Source organism: Pteropus vampyrus, unplaced genomic scaffold (assembly GCF_000151845.1).
Source record: "Pteropus vampyrus isolate Shadow unplaced genomic scaffold, Pvam_2.0 Scaffold104, whole genome shotgun sequence".
NCBI classification, from domain to species: domain Eukaryota; kingdom Metazoa; phylum Chordata; class Mammalia; order Chiroptera; family Pteropodidae; genus Pteropus; species Pteropus vampyrus.
The window spans coordinates 1,487,597-1,508,529 of NW_011888885.1; the positions used below are offsets into that span (position 1 = coordinate 1,487,597).

General features: G+C 39.9%; 1 pseudogene; it reads left to right on the forward strand.

Annotated features, from left to right (window-relative positions):
• The first annotated feature begins 2,029 nt into the window (after window positions 1-2,029).
• On the forward strand, window positions 2,030-2,148 carry LOC111742961 (annotated as a pseudogene).
• The last annotated feature ends 18,785 nt before the right edge of the window (window positions 2,149-20,933 follow it).

The window sequence follows — 20,933 nt, forward strand, 5'->3', positions numbered from 1 at the left end:
CCTGGAGACCTGCCATTAACAGTAGACTGGATATATTGTGATATATTCATACTTGTAGGAGGAGGGAGTGAGGGGGGTTCCCGGGAAGCTGGTAATGTAGTTTCTTGTTCTCGGTACGGGTTATAAGGGTGTGTTCCATTTCTAAAAATCCACTCACTGTACATATGTGCCCTTTTGGGTATATTTGATATACTTCAATAAAAAGATAAAAATTAAAAATTAAATTAAAAAAAATACAACAACCTGAGGACCACTACTGCCATTCTCAGAGCAAGGATCCTTAGTTGGACCAACACTGAACTTGCCAAGAGACCTGTAGGAGAGGCTCTAGAGAATTTGGTCCTTCTCTCTTCTGGCTTCTGGTGGCTCCCAGAGTTCTTGGCTTGTAGCCATGTCACTCCAATCTCTGCCTTTGTGGTCCCACTGTTTCCTCCTCTTCTTTCTTAAAACTCTCTCTCCCTCTTTTTTATAAAGATACTTGTGATTGCATTTAGGACCCATTCAGATAATCTGGGATAAGTTCCTATTCTCAAGATCCTGAACGTAATCATATCATTTGCCATATAAAGTACCAGTCAGTCTTTTATCACATAAAGTAATAGTCATAGTTTCTGGAGATTAGGACATGTACATATCTTTGAGGGGGGGGTGGGCATCATTAAGCCAGCTACAAGCATCAATTATCACTCCACCCCAAATATGCCTTTACGTTATTTTCAGGTATTCTTCATCTCCAGATCCCCATCCCACCATGCCTTTTGTTTCTTTTATTTCTCTTTCATACTGCTCAATAAGAGATGGTTGCAGAGGGTGGGACATTATTCAATGAATACTGCTATCAAACAAAACTTCTAGAAATCCTTTAGTAAGAGTATCCTGGGCACTTCCCTTACAATGCAAAGGTTGGAAAATCAACCAGACATCAGCTGATCTGTAAAGCAACAAAAGAGTACACTCAGCTAGTCATGAGGAGATTTGTGTTTTAGTCCCTCCTCTGCAGCAGTCTGTTTTATGCCCTGGCGGGACAATTCTCTCCAGCCATCTGGGCATTGGCTTTCTAAAAAGAGGGGCCTAGTGCACTAGAACTCTTCCAGAACTCTTACACCATGTACATTCTACAAGAAGAATTTGTAGGGAAGGAAAATAAATTATTTTCCTTTATCCATCTTAGGTTCATTAGCTGGGGCCCTGAAAATGAGACTGGTAAAAGATTAACACGAGAAAAACAAACAGAAGTTTAACAACATGTGCATCGAGCATCTACACGGGAGTATTCAGTGATAAGTAGCTCAACTGGTAGTTAGAATCTGGGCTTAAATAGCATCTTGACAAAAGAACAATACATTTGTAGACCAAGAAAAAGGACTTTGAGTTTTTAAGGGCCTCAAATTGTGGGAAGGTAAACATGTGGGGAAACTATGGAAAATAAGGGCTAATAAGGGCTATGTAGATACCCCTGGTGCCATTTAGGAACTGGTAAGAGTCTGGAGTTGTGCCCATTGATTAAGAATCATCCTGAATCTTAACCACTAGGCCACCAGGGAGCGCAAGAAGAAAATCTTCCTTTTAATACATAAAGCTATGTGCACCCTGATGTTCATTGCAGTTTATTCACGGTGTCCAAGACATGGAGACAACCAAAGGGCCTTCGATAGATGATTGGATAAAGAAGATGTGGTACACATATACAAAGGCATATTACTGAGCCGTAAGAGATGAAATACTGTCATTTGCGACAACATGGATGGATTCTTGAGATTATTATGCTAAGTCGAATAATTAAGACAGAAAAAGTTGAGAACTATATGACTTCACTCATGTGTGGGATATATGGTGATGGAAGGAAATTTAACTTTGGATGGTGAACACGCAGAGCAATATACATATGATGTGTTATTGAATCGTGTACTTGAAACCTATATAATGTTATTAACCAATATCACTCCAACAAATTTAATAAAAATAAATAAATCCTAGAGCTTTTAAATCCTACAATTCCAAGAAATAAAGTTAGAGCCAAAAAAAAAAAGTCTATGGCCATGCCACCCTAGACATGCCTGATCCCGTCTGATCTTGGAAGCTAAGCAGGGTTGGACCTGATTAGTGCTTGGCTGGGAGACTACCAAGGAAGACCAGGTGCTGTAGGCATTAAAAAAAAAAAAAAAAAAAATCTTTCTGCCCTTCTCAGTGGAGAGGGGAAGGCAGACAGTTTTTCTTGTGTCTGCCTTCTCTCAATTGTCATGAGCTTAAAATAATCCTTAGGTCAGAGTGACATATTTTGGAGTATCATAGTCTAAATCTCTTCAAATTCAAGATTAAGTATGTTCTTTGTCGGGATCCTTTAAAACACATATTTCTTCTAAGTTACAGAAGGAAAACATAGCCTTTGCCCTCTCTTACTGCCATCTGTGTATGGGGGGAGGGAAGCATCTGCCCTAGAAAGAAGAAAAGGATTGAAGCAAGATAAAAATCTTCATTTCCCAATCCTGATGACACAGATCTAAACACTTGAGGCTTTTGCAATAAGGACTCTCAAGTTTCAAAGATCACTATCTCTATTAAGCTCTATTGCTGTTTTGGAAAAAGTCAGAACATTATTTAGCTAACAAATGTTCTTAGGCCTAGCAATGTATAACCAACTGAATACATGTTTCTGTCTTCCACTCTCATCCTGTCCCCCTCTGTACCCATACCCTCAGGAAAACTTCCTCCCCTAAATAATTTAAAGAACCAAACTATTAATTAGAGAAATTGTAACAGAAGATCAGAAAAGGCACCGGGAAAGAATTGTCATGTCCTCTTCGTCACATTCTGTTCCTTAAGTTCCAAAGTAGATACATAAACTTGTTTATGGGAGAAAGGAACAAAATAACATCAACTGATTACTTCCAGTGCTCCAGGCCTTTTCCTAGTCATCTTGTCTTCTATCCCCTTTAGAAGATATGGACACAATAGCAAAAAGGTAGAAACAAATGTCCATCACCAGAAAGACGAACAAACAAAATATATGTATACACACACACTGGAATATTATTTAGCCTGAAAAAGGAAGGAAATTCTGATACATGCTACAACGTGGATGAGACATTAAGACATTATGCTTATGACGTTATGCTAAATGAAACGAGTCAAACACAAAAGGACAAATATATGATTCTACTTATATGAGGTACCTAGAATAGGCAAACCCACAGAGACAGAAAGTGGAATAGAGGTGACCAGAGGTTGAGGGGAGGGAAGAAGTGGGAGTTATTATTTAACGTGTACTGACTTTCTGTTTGGGATGAAGAAATAGTGGTGATGGTCACACAGCACTGTGAATGTATTTAATGTCACTAACTGTACACTTAAAAATGGTAAAATTTATATGTATATTTTATTATAATTTTTTAAAAGGATATGGAAGCTGTGAGATTAATTGTCCAGCATAGAGTCATTATGAGAAGCAGCCAGGGTTTGAACCCATCTGTCAGATATGTGATAAATTATCATATGGATAAGAAAAATCAGTAGATAGGGACAATACTGATCTCCAGACAAAGCAGAAACTGCTTTTGAATAAATGTTAGCTTCTCATGTCTACTCCAAGCTAAGTTCCTGACCTGAGGTGGTTTTTCTTATGATGACTGGGTGAGTGGAAAAAAATGTAAACACATCACTCACTGAATATTATCTAACCACATCCTCATAAGTCTCTTCTGATGGCTTCCTCTGCTGTGTTACCCCCTGGGTCCACTTCTGTTTGAACTTCGAGAATAACTGAAGAACAAAAAGAAAAGCAAATATGGCTCCTATAGCCTACAAATAATGGCCTTAATGAGAGTAAACAAAGCAAAACTTGTTATGTTTTGGTATTCCCAAGAAATTGTTTCCAGGACTCCTGCAGATACCAAAATCCAAGGATGCTCAAGTCCCCTATATAAAATGGCGTAGTAGATCAATGCATATAGTTGGTCCTCCACAGTCCCAGATTCCCAATCACAGATCAAGAATAGTACAGGTATTTATTGAAAAAAATCCCCATATAAGTGGACCTATGCAGTTTAAACCCATGTCTTTCAATGGTAAGCTGCACAGGGATTCCTTTCTGCCAGTGTTAGATAATTTTAAGAAGTCACTTGACTGTAATGCTCAAGTTCAGCTTTGTCTCCCATCCTAGGTATTTGGCACAATATTTAGCAATGACAATACTTAGACATTTTTTAGCTGAAATAAATTTTGAAAATTTCAACCCTAAACCCGACAGGAGACACTCTATAAGATCGGCCTAGATATTGAATTATCCAAACTCTCTAATGGAAACCAGAGATCTCCGTGTTTGTTTGTTTGTTTGTTTTTGACTCCCCGACCCTGCCCTTTACCACTACCACCATTACACACAGAAACTAACTATCCTTGTTGGTACCATGTCCTGGGCATGTCTATCAGAAGAGGGTTTTAGTATTATATCCTTTCTCGGTAATAATAATAGCTAATGCTGACAGCCTGACATGATGTGTCTACTAAAACAATACAATTGAAGTATCCAACATGACCTATGATGCACTGTATTTTTGTCTGAAATATTTATCCTGAATATAATGAAGCCATTAGAACTAGTTTCCATTTTATAGGAAATATCCAAGACAGAGAAATAAGAAATAAGTTAAATAATGTAATAAACACTTAGACATGATAGCATGTAAGATATTCCTCAAGACAATTGGCCTTCTTACTTTAAAACAGCGATGCCATGGGAAAGTAAAAGGTGGGGTGGGCTACTTTTCTAGATTAGAAGAGACTAAAGAGATATCAAACCAAATGTATTATGTGACACTTCAGCAGATCTGGTTCAAAAAGAGAACTATAAAATGGGCAATTAAGAACATCTGATTATAAACCAGAAATTAGTTATTAGGGAATTATTATTTCTTTTCTTATTATAATAATACAGTTATGAGGGAAACGGTCCTTTTTAGGACATGAATGTTCAGGTATGTAGGGCTGATGTGTCATGATGTCTAACACTTATTTTCAAAAGTTTCAGCAAAAAAAAAAATACATATATCTCTCTCTCTATATATATATATACACGCACACATACATACATGCACACATGCCTATACATAAGGTAAAGCAAATATGGCAAAATGTTAACAGTTGTTAAACCTGGATTTTGGGAATTTGGGTGGTCATTATACCATTTTCTCAACTTTTCCATATAGTTGAATGTTTTCCAAATTAAAATTTATTTTAAAAAATAAAAATAACAACAAACATTAGCTAATGTTTAACTGAGTGTGTGCTAAGTGCCAGGCAACGTTCTAAGATTTGGTATGACAAGTGCATTTGATCTCCACATTAACTCTATGATATAGTTACTAATAATCTTCTCACTTTAGTGATGAGGAAAATATTCAATTATACAGCACAGGTCTCTTAAAAAGAGAACATTTCAAGGCCAGTTCATGACAGGTCTGAAGTGAATTGTTCCACTTGCAGTAAATGCTTAAAACAGACACAACACATGCTCAGAAAACCCCCATCTGAATTCCAGATTATTTAGTGCTCTCCTGACCCAGGAAACTCATGTCTTCCATTTTTACCCTTTAAATATTTATTAACGCAGCTACCGCTATTGCGAAAGCTCCATTTCTTAGGAAGTAGTATAATAAAATAACCTCTATCCTGCTAGAATATTATTCAGTGTTTAATTTAGTGGTCAACTGATTCAGATTTGAAAGCAGGAAGGGGAAGCAGTCAAGTGGGCTCGGCACACTTGGCCATTTATTCCATCTCTGAAGCTAACAGCTGTGGGACCTGGGGGACATAATTTTACCTCTCCAGGCCTTCATAAAAAGGATAAGATTCTTTCCAACTTAGCCTTGCTGTAACCAGAGCTTAGATTAGTCAGTTTCACAATCTCTTTTATTTTGTTCGATTATGAAATTTTGTAAAGAAAGTTGCTCATGGATGGACAAATCGCTTCCCTTCTAAAGTTTTATGGTTCTGTTTTTAAAGTGTCCTCCATGGTCCTCCCTGGCCTATTTTCACCACACCAGTCTGCTTGTTTAATAACCAAGGGCAAGAACCCTTGTGACCTGAGGCAAGAGATGCAAGGTTCAAACAGTGGGATATGTTGGGGGGATTTTAAATTGCAAGTCTGCCCCTCAGGCCAGAAATGGTCCGGCACGCTAAGCTCAAATCTTGACCTTCTTCAGGTCTTCAATGTCATGTTCCACCAATAGGAGGAAATGCACTATGTAAACCCAAAACCTACAGGTGAGGAATAGTCTGATTAATAATTAGAATGCACGAGAATTCTGCTAAAATCTGAACAGTCTCCAAAACTGTACCAGCCAAAGAGTCTTTCTCCATCTTAAGTTCAGTGAGAGTGACCCAGGCCAACTCCTCTGAGTGATTGGAGATGACACAGATTCTAATCCTCTAACTGAATTGTCGAAAATAGGGTTTGATTTCTACAAGTTACATGACTTCTACAAGGTACAACTCTCGAGGCAAACTGCAACACAAATGACCTTGCCAGAACCAGTCCACGAGAAAGGTTTCAAAACAGGAGGCTGCACTCCCATACACCTGCCCACCTTCTGTCCATCTTGCTGCCATCAGCCCCACCCCAGCGTCTCCGTGGAGTGTTTCCTCCATAGTTTCTTACTAAGGGAAAAATTTTTAGCAAAAGTAACTTTGCGTTGTGATTGATTTCGCAACTTTATTTTATACAAACACTAAACAAAAAGGTTTAAGTGGAGGCATTTCAAACCTCTTTTGGAAGGGATTTAAGGTTGTCAGTATGGTTCGTTGTCATTGGTAGTTTTAAAAATATCAACAGTATATATGGCAACTAGAAGGTGTAGCACCAAACGCAAAGAGCCTTGCAAAGAGTGGGAGGCCCCTTGACCACCAGCGCCCAGCAGCTGTGGGAAATAGATATCGCTCATTGCCAAGCTCGGGTGGGAATGTGGGAAGGACTTGTTTCACTTTGTGCCATCCTTGCACAGAGGCTGCCCTCCCAACCCTCCTATCCCACCTTACCTCCCTATGCCCAGGACATTTCTAAATCAGGACCAAAGGCAACAAAGTGTAAACTCCACATTCCATTCCTTCTGTAAGAAAGCCCTGTGAAAGTTCCCTTCTCCGCAAGGGAGAAAGTGAAGGAGTGTGGGGGAGGTGCCATGGAGACTGATTAAGGTAAAGCATTAGGGCCCCAAAACATCATGCATGTTAATGACTCTTGGAGAGTCACACTGCACACTGGCATGTTAAAGGTTCTGAAAAGCCTACTTACTGTAAAGAAAACTGTTTATGTTTAATGCAAGATTTCCAAAAGCTACTTGACCATACAATCTTTTTTCTCTCTCTTTTATGTAACACCTATGAACATCTGTTCTAAGGAATACAGATTGGAAAATGCTGGTTTAATGAAAATCATGACCTTAGGTTTTAGCAAATCTAGATCGGAATCAATCACTTCCTTGCTGTGGGGAAATTTACTTAACCATCCTCTCTGAGCCTCTGTTTTGCCATTTTTGAAAGTAAGCTAATAATTCCAACCTCTTAAGGATACTGTGGGGATTAAATAAGCAAAGATATTGCTTGGCACCTAAGGGGAGCTTAATAAATGGTAACTGCCATTTGTGAAAAGGACATCTTGTGGAATGGGGGTTGTGAGCATAGCACTTTTTAGATCCTGACCTCCCTCCCCCACCCTGCCCAGAATTGTTTTCTAGCTGCCAAGAATACTGCTTAAAGTCGGCCCTCATCTCTCATCTCTCTTCAGGAATTGAGAACTGCCTGGCCCAAGGGTACGCCCCATCCTTAGGGTCACTATGGAGGGAACAAAAGTCTGACTCTCACTCTATTTGGGGACCAGTATGAAGGGCTATCTCAGTTTCCGAGTTTCCCACGAGGTCAGCTAAGATCTCCCTTGAAATTGTATTGCAGCCTGTCTTGGGAAGCCCCTGCCCCGCACCACCACCACTCCCAAGTTTTACTTCCCTCCTCTTCCCTTCCTTCTACAGATGTTAATCCAAAAGCGCTCCCTAATAAATCTTCTGCAAACAAATTTCTGCCCCAGCGTCAGCCTCCTGGGCACCACTGCGATTCAAACAGCCCACCTCTCATCAGCACTTTGATGGCAGAAAAGAGACCTGCATGGCTCAAAGGGCTTCAGCAAGACCCAGGTTTATGCATCTAGTTAAGCATGTGTTCCTTAACGAATGCATCCCATGCCAGGAAAATGTCCTTCCGTGAATGACTCTGACAGGAGGTTTCCTCAAGAAGACAGAATATGGTCTTGCTCCTCGAAGTGTGGCCCCTCAGCATCACCTGAGCAGCTTGAAAACAATGGAGCTTACCAGGCCCACTCCCAGGCTGTCTTAGGAGTAGGTCTGGGATGACATCGGGAATCAACATTTGTAACAAAACCTCCAAATGGTGCTGATGCAGGTTGTCCTTGGGCCACCTTTGGAGAATCAATGTTGCAAACTTTTTCTGTAAGGGGTAGATAGTAAATATTTTAGGCTTGGCAGGCCATATAGTCTCTGTGGCCTACTTGACTCTGCCATTGTAGCATAAAAACAGCCACAGACAACATCTGAGTGAATGAGCATGGTTATGTTCCAATAAAACTTTATTTATAGAAATAAGCGGTGGGCCAGATGTGACCATAGGCCAACCCTCGCCCTAGACTCTCACTATTCAAGGCATGATTCTCTGATCATCAACGTCACCTTGGACCCTGCTAGAAACTACCAAATCTCAGGCCCAGCCCTAGAATCACTGAATCAGAAATTGCAATTTAACAAGATGGCCAGGTAATTTCCTAGTAAGCTTGAGTTCGAGAAGGAATGCTATATAGTATCCAATGGGGCGAGATCACAGATCAATATCTCCTTGAGCTGGTTAGCTTCTGTCTGTCCTATGATTACAGAGGAAAGACTGAAACCTAGACTGTGCCAGCTATCTTGCCAAAGCGTGCCACGTAGAGCAGATCGGCTCCACGTACACCTTTACTGAGCAAACCAAATTAAGTTCTGGTTTTCTAACTGGGGGGCAGTGGTTACTTAATATAAAAGGCATACATTTTTAAAACGATATAGTCAAGCTAATATATAGAGAGGGGAAAAAATGGAAACTTCCTTATTTTTTAGGTGAAGTAGAATAGAAGAGATTGCCTTGACTGCCAGGCAGAACTCATCTTCCTGATTCACGCAGTCCTGTTTTTCCAGTAGAGACTTTGTAGTATTGCATTAGCCAAATGATTCTGCAACTTCGTTTAAATGACATAAAATGTCTGTTTGTGTCTGAGCAGGATTCTGAGGGCGGATTTGTGCTGGCCCATCTGTTTCTCTGGAGAATATATACGGAATTAATTATATTAGAAACAACAGGCTCATTTGGGCAGAACGACTCTGGTATATGTGAATATAAAAGGCCTGTGTCAGAAGAACTGTCTTCATGAGGGACATGACATCAGTATAAGGGCAAATGCATCTTGTCTTCCTCTCCACCCCGACAAAATCCCACAGATGCTTTCTTGGCTGAATGTAACCATTCTATCTTCTAAAACAGTGCTTGGCAAACTTTTTCTGTAAAAGGCCAGATAGCAAATATTTTAGGTTCTGTCAGTCATGAGATCTCTGTTACAACTGCTTGACTCTGCGACTCTACACAAAAGCAACCACAGACAACATGTGAAGGAACGGGCGGGGGGGGGGGCTTGTTTAATAAAACTTTATTTAGAAAAGAAGGCACAGAGCTGGATCTGGTCTACAGATTTTGGTGTGCTGACTCCTCTTCTAGCATCTGGTCTAGACCACTGCCTCTCAAATTATAATGTGCATAGGAATGAGCAGGATATCTGGTTAAAATGTGGATTCTGATTCAATAAATGGGACCTGAGAGTCTACATTTTTAACCAGCTCCCCCATGATGATGGTGGTAGTAGTCTAGGACCATGCATTGAGCCGCAAGGATTGGATTTGGACCAGGAGTTCCCAAACTTGGATATGCCTGGAATCACCTGGAGAGCTTTAAAAATACCGCTGCTTGGTTCCTACCCCCATATCCAGAAATTCTGACTTTATTAATATGGCCTGAGCATCAAGATTTTTTCAAACCTCCCCAAGTAATTCTGATCTGCAACTAAAATTAAGAATACTGTACAGCAAATGAACGAATGACTCGGGAGTTTCTTTGATAAAGATGAAATTCACTACTCAAATTTCTAAAACGGCACATTTGCTCAGAGTGAAGTTATCCTTTGAGGAAATAAAATTATTTATACCTAAGAGAAATGACACTCTTTCTTATGTGTAAAGTAACCATGTCCCTGAATTAGCCGAAGAAGATACAGATTTTGAACCTGAATGGACAGATAAGCCTTATAGATGGGACGAGTCCCTTCCTCTGAGATCGCAGCCAGAAGAGAAACATAAAATTTTGTTAGAATAGAATCTAGAAGTTGGGACATTCGTGTGAACTATTTTATAGAGGAAGAGATAAGCAAAACTTTCTGGGCATTTAGCATGTCCGAGGGAAGGTCATCTGCTGAATACAGGCAATGGAATTGGAGTGAAAGACCTGATGAAAATTGTAAGAATTTAGAACAGGTTCTAAGAACATTAGGAGAAGATACAGAGCAGGGCACAAATGGATATGCAGTGCTATAATGGACCAGTTGCAGTTAGAGACATTTTCCAACTGAATAAAAGGAAGAATTTGCTGACAGTAAAACTGTCCAAAGTTGTCATGAATCGGAAATGGTGAACTCCCAGTCACTGGATGATTTCGACCGCTGGTGAAATCAGCACTTTTCGTCCACAAAAGTTATGTATAAAGGACAGCAGAGTGGAGTGTGACCAGTAATTTTGGCTATTAATAATTAAACTGCCAACCTTTGCAAATGAATGACTTTAAAAATACTCTTCAGAATACAATCAAGTCTGTCTCTGTAATAACATCCCTCCTAATTATTTGCATTATTGATTCACTTTGAGTGAAAAATAAAAGGCGTGGCTTAAAGTTAGCTTGCCAGGAATTGCACACAACCCACTAACTGTCTTATCGCATCAGCAGAGTTAATGTAGCTCACACGTGAGCACCATCCGTCAGTGAGGGGGAGTGGGGGGAAAAATGGGCTGAGAACGGCTGGGACAGATGGTAACATGGTAGTGAGGGATCCAAGAACCCGGTTTGGATTGGAGAGGTTGAACCAAACAACAGCTGAAAGTCCTTCCAACTCTGATACCTGGTGATTCTAAGAAAACACCTGTGCTTCTGTTTGTTCTTGTGGTTTGAAAGTAAAAGCTTCATCTAAGAGGAAAATGAGACACTACATAAATTATTCAGGACTTGAAGTCCTTTAGAGAATTGCTCTCCTGTCTTTGAGGCAGATATCTAATTCCAAATGCCAAGTTAGGGTCAAGACTGCATTTTTTCTCTCTCACATCCAGAGAAAGGAGACCTATAGAGAGCCAGGCCATAGGTAACTAAGCTTCCACCACTCCTATCTTTATGATTATCAAAAGCATCACCTTGTGCATAGCTTGCAATAAATTCTTTTCTTTAAAGCCCGGAATTATTGTTTAAGTTAGATTAGATGTTGCTGGAAAAGGATTTCCGAGCTAGTGGAAGGCAGTGTGACACAATAGTATGCCTGGGTTCAGGTATCAGCTTTATCACTTTCCAGGTGGTGACCTTCCAGGTAGGTTGCTTTCTTCTGAGTGCTAGCCTCATCATCAGTAAAATGAGGATAATGATGTCTACCTCAGAGGGTTATGATGAGGATATAACACAAGTTGAGTGCTTACATTAACACCTGGCAGGTACAAAAGTGAGTACTCAGGCTACGTTAGTTATTACATAATTCCTGCCTTCTAGAAGCTGGGAGGATGAAACACCTAAATGGACATTTACAACACATGCAACTAACAAAATAATAACATAAAAACAAAATTAGACAGCAGATATTTGATTACTTCTCTTTTGCAGGTTCTACTTGTTTATAAAATCAGGCACCAACTCCTTAGCTCAGCATCTGATGCCAATGCTTCTACACACATAACATATTTATTTTGCAGAGGAGGCAAATTTATGCTCAGGGACTGAGCTTGTCCTTGCCATTAATTCCTTTAATGTAGGTTCACTGTGGGAATTATAATAATTTCACAAGCCAGTTGTATACAGGATACTGTCGCTTAATAAGCTAATAAAGACATTACATAGTCTAAACCAATGATAAATTAATTATACTATCGTTCCAGGCAAGGGGAGACGAAAGGAATGAAGTTCAAATTCAGTTGAGTTGTACATTTCTCAGAGATAGTTCTCAGGAGAGTCGACTTAGCCAACCAAGAGTTGAGTCCAACTGCCAAAGAGAAAGTCCCCTGTTACTGGAGCACAGTTGCTAGGGAACAACAGTGACAGTGTTGATGAGCAAGATGATCTCCTTTATGGGGCCACTGTGTGGTTTTCACCACTGCCTGTAAAGAATCACCTTACATGGTGGGAGCTAATGCCTCAAGGTCTCTGGAGAGCTATTTAGATCAGCAAAGGGTAACTTTGCCCAGACCGAACGCTCTCACACAGTTCTCACAAACTCGGGGTATTTATTGTCTAAACATCCCCTTGCCATAGTTGCATACGTTCTTATTGATAAGCCCCCAGTGGCACCTGTTGCTACTGAGAGGTTATTGGCAACCACAGATATCAATGATGACAACAACTTCACTCTGACACCAAAATAACATTACTTATAAAAACAACTCCATTCTTAGATCAAAACAATGCTACTCTTAAAAGTAATATTATTTTATTTGGCCATAAACAAGTGGGTTTCCGAGCTAGTGGTTTGAAATGCTATCAAACCACTATACAACAACATTCTTTCCCATTAAGTAAAAACTCGATCCTTGAACCAAACCAGACCATTAACTGTGCTTTCAATGGGCTCTGTACCTTCTCATCTCTGAAAACTTATTCGAGATATTCAGTTAACCTGTATGTAATATACTCGTTACTCACCTTTGCTGGTTGGTGTCTTTCCATCCTTCACTATGCCAGACAAATGACTTTCTCCATGAAGATTTTCTTTAAAACCCCAGCAGACAGAACATATCTATCCTTCTCTGTGGTGTCTTAACACTTTATGCCTCCATTACCATATTTATCATACACTCCCTTGATTTAGAGTTGTTTTGTGAAGCCCACCAGATTTTAAGTTACCCTTTGCTGCCTTGAAAGACAGAAACTGCTCTTTATTCATCTTTATATCCCATCCTCTGACCTGACCCCACCATCCCCACTTCGTAAGATGCACAGTGCAGGACATAATGCCTTATATACTGTCATAGGCATTTGACAAAGGTGGGCTGAGTGTGCAAATTTCTGGGACGTAGAAAAGTGTACAATTGAAGGGAGATTGAGAAGAATTCTCTATTTAGCCCAACGGGAGCAAGAAAGAGCAGGTGGCTATAATCCAGGGGCTGCGAGCACTAATTAAAATTAGATATTTAACATCTGAGAACAAATCCTTGCACACAGTAGTAAGCATTTTTTGGGTGCTAGCTACACTCATATCCCCTTCTAAAAGAACTACTTCCTACTCACAGTCCCCAATGAAATGGCAGATGAGTCAACTGTGCTTGTTCCACCATAGTCCACCTCTCTAGCCTGAGTTGATTGGATCAGGGCAGCCAATTTATAGAAAGCCCAAGCACTTATGGCCTTATGAGGACAAGATGAGCTGAGCCAATGGCTGTCTCCACGGAGAATTTCAAATTGGGACTTGGAAATACTCAACCTGGAGCTATAAATACCAGAGTTGCTATAATCATAATACCAACATGGCTATATTTATTGAGCATGGACTATGTGCCATCACTGTGCTGAGTATTTAAGGATTCCTCACACTATCCTATGAGGTTGAGGCTGTTACTAGCTCCATTTTACAGATGAGGAAACTGGAACCAGAGAAGTTAAGTGATAAATCAGTAGTTAAACTCAAACATCTGTCTCTAGGGTCTGTGCCCTTAACCTCTATGCTGAAATGTTTGTTTTCCCAGGGCAGAAAAGGGCAGGATGAAATGTCATGGAGCCTCAGAGATGGGGTAGCCATTTGAAGGTCACTGACAAGCCAATAAGTAAGCAGAAGAAGCACATCAACAGGAAGAGGAGCAGAGAGAGAAACATAAATGAAAGATTACACAGCCATAGAAAGACCTCATTTCCTGTCAGCTGTATAATTCCCAGAGGATTGACAATATTGTGTTTCCTGCCTTAGGCTTTTGTGAACCAGACTGCTTATAATAAACTGACCTTTGTATGAGCTAAACCAAGTGGGGCTTCTCTGCAATGAAAAGAACCCACGTGCACTTGTTCAAAGTTTGTGTTTCCATACTGAATGTTCAGCTTGTGAACTCGGAAGTCACACTCATTCCATGGCCCTCAGCTCAGCTCAGCTCAGCTCCTACTCTGCAGACCCTCCCACTCAGATAAGAATTCCTACAGTACAGCGTCAGGGGGCCTGGTTGGAGTTCTAGCTCTGTCATCTTAACTGACCTTGAACTGGTGGTCCCTGATGCATTTGAAACTCAACAGCTTTCTTTATAAAATGGGTGCAGGGAAAGGGAGGGCCAATAAGAAAACATTTGTCCTGCCTCCTACCTCCAGCTATGAGTTGTGGCTGCAGCTTACTTAAGACTATGTGAAAAGGCCGTGCAAATATGGAGCATTTTCTTAGGCTTCGCGTTCCTTAGGGATTGTGTGTAAACCATGGCTTTTATCAGTAGTGCTGGGCCAGTCAGTAAAGAAAAAGGTTATGTTATCACCATTTCCCTCACTCGTGTCTCTGTTTACAAAGTCACAGTTATTGCCAAAAAATACTCACATAACTTTGTTCTCGTTTATTTGTCAAGTCTGGTAACACCAGTCTCCTTACCAGTCAGACGGATCTATTTTTCCATGGCTCTGTTTGGATACCAGCAGAAACAGTCATCTAGGCTGGTTCTCCACAGTCTCGCTCTGAGCCCTCCCATGTCACTCTCCTTCTCCAAACCTTACCTTCTCTACTAATGTGGGCCTAGCTGGGCTCCTCCCCACTCCCAGCAAGGGTTGTGATTCCTGTCCAGGGGAACTTGATTGGATCAGTTGAGGAGAAACTGACTTAGAAATTAAAAGATAGTCCAGATAGATATTAGCTTGCGAGTCCAGCCAACTGTATATGGTTAAGTTTATAAGACACAGAGGGTTTTAAATTTAGTTTAATATTTTTTGGTACATTTATTTATAAATGAATCATGCCTCTCTCACAAATACTACTTTGTGGGGTTTTCCTAAGTTCAGAAAAGTTTAGTGTTTTAAGAAAACCACAAAATTCACGAAGTCATAGCCTTCTTATCTTGTAACTCATGCAGATATAACCAAAATTTCTTACAAAGAAATTGCGAGATAGTTGATACTTCCTTTATTAAGTTATGAGTAGGCAGGACCCTGGGAAGGAGAAGCTGTGAAATAGGGTTGCCAGATAAAATAAACAACTAATTGTTTATTTTTTAGTATGTACTTCCTGATGAAGTACTGTGGAACAGACTTATACAAAAAAATTATTTGTTGTTAACTGAAATTCATATTTAACTGGGCATCCTGTATTTTTATTTATTAAATCTGTCAACCCTACCCAGTTCTGACTCTCACAACAACAGACATTTAAATTCTTTGGTCCTCAGAATCCTCTGTAAAATGAGAAGGCTGACCAAGATGAACCCTAAAGTTTCTTACGGCTCAGTAATTAGGTAATTCTATGGCTCATACCAATGAACTACAAATGTGACGTTGGGTGAGTTATTTAATCTTTATGAGGATCAATTTCTTCATCTGCACAATCAGTATGATAAAGCCAACACCACAGAATTGTTAAATCAAGAGACCTGGCTCATGCTTTTGTCCAAGAGAGACAAAGCCAGACATTAGGTAAAGTGGTAAAAACAGATTTTAGTTAGTAACTACTGACAGTAGGGCAAAATGCTGATCTCCACTCTGATTTGTGCAGGAGTTGTAGTGGTGGGGGGAGCAATTCCGGGCCCAAGTAGAATCAGGGAAAGGAAAAATTACAAAGTCCGGTTAGTGTAAATGTGATTAAACCAGCTGTGTCTGCTCGCTGACAAATTATCGAAGTAGGATTCTATCCTCCCTTGGAGACTGGGAGGCAGAGGCCCTATTCTTACCGATGATTACATTTCAAAGGAATGGCTTTCAGGTCCTTGAGAAAGACAACTCTGAGTTGCAGGAGGTATATGTACTTCTTAAAGGGACAGGGGAAGGATTTACAATTGTAAGTTTTTTTGTTTTGTTTTGTTTTGTTTTATTTTTAGCAAATGCTCTAAGAAAGGAAGGTCAGGGGCCTGTTGTCAGGTGTTGACTAGAACAAACTAAATTATTTTGACAGCCCTGAGCTTTTCCGGACAGGAACTCAAAGGGGGCTGGGTAGTCCCAGGGACAAGGCCTTAGGCTGCTAGAAGCCACCCTAGGGTTGGACAAATCTCTAGAGCAAGGGTTTGAACAGAGTCCTTCTGTGCAGAGTGTTTTGCAGGTTTCACCTCCAAAAATGCCTATCATAGGAACCTGTACGTAACAAATAATCATTCGTTTATTCGTTCAAAATCCTATAAGATCCTTCATAATCAAACTATCTCCAACCAGAATTTGTATAACTTTTATGTGAAAAAAAGAGAGGGAGTTTTATGTAAAGATTTAGTGTAAAAATGGGAATTTGAAACTTGCTTAACTTGCTTAGGATATTATTGAGTCTTGGGAAATTGTTGGCAAGCAATGGACATAGTGCAGTTTAAAAGGAAACTTATATTTTCATGATGGCACTTCTTAAGACTTGTCAACATTTTTGTTGATATAAAATACAGGCACAAAATACACATATTTAAAATTATTCTAGAATGTGTACTACACGTTAGCTCTTAGCTTGCCCTCCCTTCATTTAGTCTGAAATAAAAAAAATTTCTCAGTTTCTGAATAGGTCAAGGTACTACACTGATTTAATTATGTCTATATTGCCACAGATCTGAGCTGGGTCTGGGGAGGCGCATATGTCCCATTTTTGTTTCTCTTTACTCATTAGATTTCTATTTTTAAATGGTACTGAATTGTGAGGTTAAAGTAATGCTCACAGAAGCAGTCGTGAATGGAATTGTATTCTTCTTTGAGTTTTTCACAGATTTAGGCTTTGCATAAAGAATTCTTTCATCCTTCTCAGATAAGTTCTCACTCCACTCCCATTGGCAATATCTTTGTTTTGACCTCCATCTCTTGCCTGGATTATTCTAATCATGTTCTAAGTGGTTACTCTACTTGCAGCTTCACTCATAGTATCTAGAACTCGATGTGATAGAAGCCCAACATAAGAGTGGTGTAAATGAAATAGAAACTTATTTCTCTTGTGCTTAAAAGTCTGACTGACATGACAGCTCTGGACCAAAGCCATCTGGGACCCAGGCTACTTCTATCTTACTGTTTTGCTATGACACGTAAGCCAAATGCCTCTCTCCCATGTCCACATTTCAGCCTGTGGAGAAAGAGGAAAGGACAAGGGCATGGCACCACTTACTTTTAAAGGTATAACCCAGAAATAGCACTTCAGCTCACACTCATTGCCCAGAACTTAATTATATGGTCCGCACTTAACTATAAGGCTAACTGGAAAATGTTTTCTTCATTCTGGGCAGCATGTGCTCAGCTTAAATATCAGGGTTTCTATTAGTACAGATGAAAAGGAGAAAGATATATAGTGGTGTTGTCTAATACGGTAGCCACCAGCCACATGTGGCTATTTAAATTCATTAAAATTACATAAGAGTAAAAACACAGTTCCTCAGATGCATTGGCCACATTGCAAGTGCTGAACAGAGTAAGTGTCTAGCTGCTATGGTATTGGGCAGCACAGGTATAGAACATTTTTATCATCATTGAAAGTTCTACTGGATAGAGTTGCCAGAGATGACCAACGATCTTGTCTGCACCCCTCCAATGTAGTCTCCAGACAATTGTTATCAGAGAGATCTGTCTAAATATAAAACTAATCACCTCATTTGTGTGTTTAAAGTTTTCAATGGGTCTCTACTGCTTTCAGTGTAAACTCCAAATCTCTTTGGCTTAGCACATCAGTACCTTGTTTTATCTAAACACTTTTCACCCTTCCATCTTCATCTACTACACTTCTTCACGAATGCCTCTCAGTTGTATCATGCGGAATTGCAGGTCTTCAAACATATAGTGCTTTTGCATATGCTGCGCTCTCTCTCTTTTGAATGTCAACTTCTTAACTGCTTAGCATAATAGCTCTCATCTAATCACCGGGTACTAAGTCTCAATGCCATTTCCTCTTCAAAGCCCCCCTTCTGTATCCTGCCTTAATATCATTAGAGATTCGTATTATGCACCACTGAAACATCCTGAACTATACTCCAACATAGCATCCTGAACTATACTCCATCATAACACACTAGTCAATTGTTTCTCTCTCCCACTGCCTAGAGGTTCCTTGGGGATAGGGCATCTTACTCAACTTTGTATATGGCACCTATGTGCTCATTAGACACTCAATAAATGTTCACTGAAGAAATATGTGATACAGAAAAATAACAAATTATTATTTTCACCCTCCTCCTCTTTCTGCATATTCTAAAGAAGGTAGATCCCCATGAAAACCTTTGGTTTTGCTCATCAGAGTGATTGCTGGGATGCAAATGATAGACGCTAAAAGAGAAAAACCAAATTTTTTGCATGAGAAAACATGCAAACAGACCTTCTGGAGGTGGGATGTTTCCCTCACTAGTGTGCAGAAGAAATGCTCCATGGGAAATGGGGTCATTTTGGAGAGATATAGCAGCTCCTATAGGATGTAGAACTTTGGAGACACAGATGTTTAAGAGCGATGCACAATGTAATTCCCTCTTGCATATTCACAAAAACTTTAGTAACAATTGACGTACTTGTCTGTGCTTTTACAGAATCATTTAGGTCTGTGTTTCCTCTGGGAGGAAGAAACCCACGAGGCAGGTGCAAAGGATTTGAGCCCAAGTTGTCTGACCCCAACTCCAGGGAAGCATGAAGGGGAAAAGCACCGGACTTGGGGTCAGACAACCCGGGCTGAAATCTTGACTTTTTAATTTACACTTACAAATTTAAGTAACTCAGAAAACCTCTCTTAGCTTTTACTTCTTCATCTATAAAATAGACATGATATTACCTACCTCACAGGATAGTTTTAAGGCGCTCTTGATAGATGCAAATTTCCAAGACCATGTTAGACATTCAAAAAGTTGAATCTGTATAACCATAGTACATACCCTTCCATCTGGTCCAGTCTCTAAAAAAAGCCACTTTCAAATAAATACAGTCAAACAACAAGAATAATAAAGACAGGACTCCAAACTTTACTTGTTGGAAAATATTAAGGTATCCAACTCATACTCTTAGCATAACTTCTCACAATCTTTTCCTATTCTCACAATTCTATGAGTCCTCTTAGCTAAATTCCTCTCCACCTCACAGAATACCTTTACCAATATCCCCTAGATTATGAAATATTTTTACTCTTACTCATCTTCATCATGTAGATCAATATAGCCAACCTATGTAGGCCTTTCCTTTCTCTCCAAATCTTTTTCTTCCTATTGTTTTCATCATGAAAGTCCAGGAAGTGGGTATGAAAGAGACAGTACTCCTCAAAGGTCAAATGTCTTAGTCTGTTTAGGCTGCTGTAGCAATATAGCACAGATTGGGTGGCTTATAAACAACAGAAACTTATTTCTCACAGTTATGGAGGCTGGGAGTCCAAGATCAGCATGGTCAGGTTCTGGTGAAAGCTCTCTTCCTGATTGCAGACTGCTGATTTTCCCGTGTCCTTACATGTAGAAGAGGCAGCGAACTCTCCCAGGACTCTTTTATGGGGCATTATGTTCATTCATGAGGATGGTGGTTGACCTGATTACCTCCCAAAGCCCCCACCTCCTAATACCATATCTTTAAGCATTAAGATTTCTACATATGACTTTTGGCAGGGACACAATGTGCATAAAAGACTAAGTAGGAAAAGATGGAATTCCTCTTTTCAGGAAAGGAGAAAGGCTGGGAGCATTTACATTTTAATAATTGCTTTCCTTTATCATATTTGTAAGGAGACTTATTGGCATTCAATATGATAAAGGAAAGCAATTATTATTGAATACGAATAGGTCTCTTTACAAATATGACAAAGGAGAGCAATTCCACCGAACAAGACTTGCAACAAATATGATAAAGGAAAGCAATTCCACAGAACAAGACTTGCAATAAAAAAGTCAGGCAACCTTTCAGGGAATCTGGAATCAGAGTCCGGAGCAGAGCTGCTGCTTTCTGCCAGAGAACTAAGTTCCAGGCGCTCCCTAGTATGGTCAGCATCCTGTCGGGGAACTCTGTGTCCCTCGGTGAGCAGGGCAGGTGTTCTCCCAAGAGTTTCCTCTGAACTGCCTAGTGTCAGCTCCAACACCAATCCTTTCTTGTAGGCGCAGGTCATGCCCATGCAAATGTGTGTATGCAGTTTTGCAGAAAGAAGAACTACATCTGTGAGATCGACAAAAATGTCACGTCCTGCTAATGGGAAAAACTTTCCATGTTCTTCTGCTCCACTGCACCCACTAATCTCTGAGTCGAATCTAGGATCTCTTTTCTGCAAACATACTCGGGATTCCTTCTCAGAAACAGATTCAAAAGAATACCTCACTAAAAAAAATGTGGCAGGTGTTTATATAATTAATTCGAAGCTGTTTCTTGTATTTTTATCTTTTGAGGATTGCTTTTACTTTGGAGGGAGAGTTTCAGTAACAATGAGACTGATTTAAAATCGTGATCATATTGTTTAAACAAGCCATTTTCAGTTAATA